Here is a 6,008-nt window from a genome sequence, read left to right as displayed (position 1 = left end):
TCTTTAGGAAAGTAACAAAGTCATCCTAGAAAATGAAATTGAATTTTAAAATATTTTGAAGTGGCAGGGAAAGTGGACCCACCGTTCTCCACGGGGGCTGATCAAATATTTGTTTCCTTGCTCTCTGGTCCCCATACAATCATGATTTTTCACATGTGATCAGAGTGTGGCTGACCAGGAAGAAGTGCTTCTCCAAGCTATGAGCTTTATGATGGCTTTTAGTTGATGGAGGCTCCTCCCTCATATCCAGATGTGTAGTTAGACCCGTAGGCTTGGGGGAAGGAGTTCCGCCCTGAGTGTCAGTCCTTGGGGAGTCCCACTGTCCCTCCTCCAGCCACGCCCTTCTCATGGATTGAGACCTCGGAGCCAAGGGGCATCCCACCCAGAGACCACCCCCTCTTCTGAAATTGGCAACTACTGGACACTATATAAACGCCTGGACTACACTGGTGTGAGTCCCATGTGTGAGCTATATATCTCCAGTGTGCTGTAAGAGCTTCAGAATGAAGTCTCGTCTGAAACATCACGTCTGCTCCTTCCCTAGTTCAGGGATGAGGCTAGATTTTGTTTTCTGGTGAAAAGCGAATTACAGTTGGTCATTTTTCTGAACTGGGTTCTTTCTTTTGAACGACACAGCCCTGGAACTTGGCTCAGAGACGTGTATTTCTGTGCGTGCAGCTTTAGGTGGCTGGGGAGAGGCTTTCCCCCCATGAATCTCAAGGGATGGCAACCTCTCTGAATAGGTGTGTGATTGGTAGGGGGTCAAGATCTCAGGAATGATGACCGTCCCATGATCTGAGCCCCAAGCCTCCAGGCCTGCCTTGCCAGATGCCTCCTGGACGTCCCCATGGGGTCCACACTCCGCTACTACCTCTAGTTCAACATGTGCCAACTTGAACTGACTTTCTCGTCTCCAAATCCTGGTCTCTCCTGGGCTCCTCATCTTAGCAGATGGCTTCTCCACCCACCGAATCTTCCAGACCAAGAAGCTGGACACCTCTCACGTCTCATCCTTCTGTCACACCAGTCACCACCGCAGAAGCTTGAAACTTCCAGTAGCTGGATGCCCGCTTTGTGCTTCACATAGTGTCACTCCTCCCACTCACCTGTGAGGTCCGCATTGTCATCATCCCCGTACAGATAAGGAAACTGAGGCTCAGAGAGATGGTGGAGCTCCCCAAGGGTACCCTCTGACAAAACCTAGTTTCCAACCCAGTCAGAACTTTTCCTTCTGTCCCTCGGGGTCCTCCCTTCCCAGCAAAGCTCTTCAGAGGCCCTCAGTAGGTGTTCAGAAAAGATGCGTCGGATTGAACTGAACTGACCTCCTGAAGTCTGTTCTGCACTGCATCTCCACCCCGGCAGGCTGGAAACTGTTGTCGACTTGCGGTCCTCCTTGGAGAGGAAGGGGAGCGGGCTAAGAGTGGGGAGAGAATGGATGGGGAGACTTCAAAGGGAAGGAAAACGATTACTGGGAAATCTGTTTATAGAGCCAGTGAGTGATGGTGAGGGGAAACGCTGAAAAGCCCGAGGAGGGCGGGGGAGTGCCTGGTCCACGAATCCATCACCGACGCTTTTTCATCTGCTGGCCAAAGTATGTGCCCCTTTGAAAGTCTCCTAGTCCCCTAAGCTGGCCAGCCAGTACCCGACCATCACCCAGCCCTGAGCGGTGCTGATCATAGCCTCTTGGCTTGAAGGTCACGTGGGTCTGCCTTCCTGAGGTCTGAGACCTGTAAGGCTCCAGCTTTTAATGAAAAGCATTCTCCGTGGGCAGTTGTGTAGTAATGTTTACTGTGCGCCAGGCACAATCCTGAGTTCTTTAGAATTTTTAACATCCTTGTGACAACGTTTTGAGGAAGTACCATAATTAAACCCATTTTATAGGTGAAGAAACTGAGGCACAGATTGGCAAGCTTGCCTAAAGCATAGAGCTGGGAGTTTGGAGCCTAGAGTATGGCTCCAGAGGGGACCCTTGAAGCCCTCCCCTCTGTGCCTCCCTGGCAGGGGAGTCCTGGATTGTGAGTTCAAACCCCGCTGTCCCAGCACTCCACCACCAGGGGACTTCTGCAACCTTCTCCCTCTCTGAGCCTCAGTTGCTACATCCATGAAATGGGGACAATATAACTGCCTCACAGTGCTGCTGTGAGGTTCCTGAGATAATCCCCACCAGGCCAAGGAGAACCTAATCTTACCAGTGTTATTATTTCTCCCAGACGCTGGGAAACTCTTTCCCCATGTCCAAAATTACAGAGAAGGTTGGAAGGGCCGGGAGGGGAAAATAACACCTCCCTGCTCCCCCGCCACAGGGTTTCAGGCAGAGCACAGGATGTGATGTATGCCTGGGGCAGCATTTTTGATTTGGCTCTTGGAAGAGTTAAGGCACACAGAAGAACAGAGAATCATGTAATAAACACCTGTGTCCTCAACACCCAGCTTAAGAGATGAAATCGTGCAGGCACTGTTTCTCCTAAGTAATTCTAGCTGCATTCCTCCTCCTCCCTCTCCAAGGGAACCGCCTCCCCGATTTTGAAGTTCATCACGTCTTTATGCCCGTCTTTACATATGCGTGTCTTTACACTTTTACCGTGTCTGTATGTATGCGTCCTTAAACCATATACGGTATTAGTAATAAGTGGTATTAGTAATACGTGGTAATTTCCCACCTTTTAAAACCTCATAGAAATAGTATTACGCTGTCCATATCCTTGTGCAAATTGTGCCCAACATTGTATTTGAGATTGATCTATGTCGACATGTGCATTTCTAGTTGGTTATTTTTAGCTACTGGAGAGCATCCCACTGAATGAATGAATGCGCCTCAATTTGTTCACTCATTTTCCCGTTTATGACCTTGTTGGTAGTTCCCAGGGTTTTAGCATCACGAACAATGCCTTCTTGTGCTTGGCTCCCTGTGCACGTGTGTCAGAGGTTCTCTAGAGAACTTAGCAAGTGTTGGATTGCTGGGTTGAAATGTTTATGCTCCTTAGAGCTATTTAGCTATTGCTCATTTGCTGTCCAACCAGTTTTGCCATTTTATCTTGCCATGAACAGGGGCTGGGTGGTCCCGTTGCCCCACATCCTTGCCAACCCTTGGTTTTGCCAAGTGGCAGCAGTCATAGTTGAGAAGTCTTGTTATTGGGAGTACCATGTGATTTATTTGCAAGCCAGGGACTTCTGGGCGTTGACAGTTGAGCCAGACAGGTGGTTTGCAGTCTTTCTCCTAAACAAGTCTATAAGAAGCCTCCACCTTCTCTTCTCTTCCAGGAAGCCTCCCGTGCCCCTCAAAATCTGAGCCAGGGTCCCCTTTTCTGTGCTTAAGGAGTGGAGATCCCTCACCATGTGGTACGCTCATGGCAGAACTGAAACTGCCTGTTTGTCTTTCCTCCATTCCTCAGCATTCACATTTTAGCTGTAGAGTCAAACCAGAACCTGGCAGGCACATAGCCGGCACTGGGTGAATTTTATTGAATGAATAATGGAGTCAGTGTTTAGCCCTAGTGCCTGATGTGTGGTCAGGGGTCCCTGCCATTTACTGAAAGAATGAATGAATGAATGAGTGAATGGTCAGAACTGCCGGGTTAAATAAGAGATCAAGTAACTCTGGCGCTAAGGGAGAATTTTGTGTTTATTCGTTTATGTATTCACTTTTTTAAAGAAGCATTTACCGAGTACCTATTGTGTGCCAGGCCTATGGTCCCCATTGTTGAGCACCTCCCAGTGTGTCATTTTGCAGTGTGACAGAAGCTGTGACAGAGGTAAGCGCAGAGAAGGGAGACCTAAGCCAGCTTGGGATGGGGGGGGGGGCAGCAAAGTCTTCCCAGAGGAGCTGCTGCTCCCTGAGGTCTGCCCCGGTGGTCCCCCTCTCCCCGCATCTCCGTGCCATCTCCTGAGAACCTCTCCGCACTACTCCCCAAACTGTCTAAGAGGTCAAATTCAGTTGTTAGATTCATGCCTCCTTTACCTTCAGTTTCCCCCAAATCAAAAGCCAAAAGGTCGGCAGAGTTGGTGTGAGCTGAAGGGCTTTTGAGTTTGGTCCAGGGAGGCTGATGAAGAGGTTTGCATCTTTCTTTGGCTATTACTCAAGAAAGCAAAGATGGGGGGTGGTGAGAGGTGGGGGTGGGGGGGAGAGAGGCTTTGCTGACACCGAAGACAGGGGCTGGACGCAAAGGGGCAGGAAACATCCTGAAAGAGACAAAAGCAGGTTCCGTGATACCCTGGGTTTTGGATCCAGGATCCAGCGTCTTAGAAACTCACACCTAGGGATCTGCCAGGCAGGTCTGCAAACACACCTCTCAGCTTAGGCACGACCATAGAGCACTCAGCCAGCACTCTCCGGCTTTACGGTGATGGTCTTTTGATGTATTTGCCCAAAGAGAAGAAGTGAAAGGTAGCTGCGGGCATGAAGCCATAAATACATCCCAGCACCCACGTGACATCATCGCGGACTCCCCGCCCAGTGCTCCGTGGCTCATGAAGTCACCCCTTCAGGAGACGTCTCCTGGGTGGGTCGGGTGGGGCAGCTCCCAATTTATTTGACCTACTTCTTGGAGGGTTTTCACTTGACTTTGCGGGGCGGGGAGTTGGGATGACTGCTTTTCACTGGAAGAGTTTGCTTACCTCCTTGACTTCCTTACTCTGTGGTTTCTAGAGTGAGAACAATTGTTCTTTGCAGATAACAGGGAAAGTGGACCTCCTTGGCGAGCAGAGTAGCTGCTGTGGGATTCCAAGGAGCTGAAGCCAGGCTAGCCCAGGTGAACCTAAAAACCAGCCGCTCAGTGCTCGATGCTCCTTAGACATTAAATATCCAGGGTGAAGATTTCTGCGTGCTCCGTTCACTGCCGTGTCCCCAGGGCCTGACACAGAGTTGCACTCAGTCAGCGTTTACTGAGCGAATAAACTGTTGATTTAAGGTTTTGATGAACTTTGCTGCTAACTGAAAATATCGGCTCGCTCTGAAATTCTTTTCGTTTTGTAAAACTTAAGGAGTGATTGTCACATGCTCAGGACAGGAGCACAAGTTCATCAGCCTTTCTGGAGGGAACATTTTAAACATGTTTCAAAAAGCCTTGAGCCCCAGTAATTCCACTGCTAGGAATTCATCCTAAAGAAATACTCAGAACCCTGTACAGATGTTTAGATGCAGGCGGGTCATTGCAGTGTGATTTATGGTGGAAAGTCATTGGAAATAACCCAAGTTTCCAACAATAGAAAAACTGGTTGACTAGACTGTATCACATATTGAATGTCTTAGAAAACATCATTAAGAGTGAACGTGGGTAGTCGTATTTTTAAGTGGGGTGTGGGTGGCTTAAAACACTGTATGGTCCCAGTTTTGTTAGGAAAAATGTGCATCTATCTGGCTGTATGCTAATAAGCCTATTGGGCTATCTCGGGATGGTGGAACTGGGTTATTAAAATTTTCCCAGTAAAATTGTATTTTATTCCCCTGTTTTCTATAATAAACATAATTCAATTGAATAATAAATGTCACAAGGAAATCTTAGGGTGAGGGACAATAATCACGGAAGTTTATATTTACCCATATGCCCCGCATAGGAGGGGTTCCTGTGAAGCAGAGAGGCTTATTTTGAAGGTACAGGTGTCCAAGGGTGGTTCTCCATACACAGTTGATAGGCTCATATTTGAGGCTCATAGAGGTTGGCCAGAAGTGAAATTTGTTTTGTTTCCAGTCCTGCTTCTCAAATACTGACAGCCCCGGGCTCCCCAGCAGATGTTTGGAGCTGGACAACCAGAGAGACCATAGCCACACAGAGGCACATCTTCCCACTGACCTCTCTCACCATCACCATCTCCCCCCCGCAAGCTTCCTTTCAAGAGCCCCATTGTGGCCGGACACAGGTGATTTCTCAGCTCATCCGCTTGGTGATTCCTTCTAGGATCCCCTAACTTCTTCCTGGACCTTCCGTCCCCCAGATCTTTCTTTATTTACCCATTGACAAACTCCTTACCCCAGACCTCATAGCAGATCTGCTTCCCGGTGGGTACAGACC

This window comes from Camelus bactrianus, chromosome 32, assembly GCF_048773025.1.
Source record: "Camelus bactrianus isolate YW-2024 breed Bactrian camel chromosome 32, ASM4877302v1, whole genome shotgun sequence".
Lineage (NCBI taxonomy): Eukaryota > Metazoa > Chordata > Mammalia > Artiodactyla > Camelidae > Camelus > Camelus bactrianus.
Note: the sequence above shows the minus strand (reverse complement) of the source record.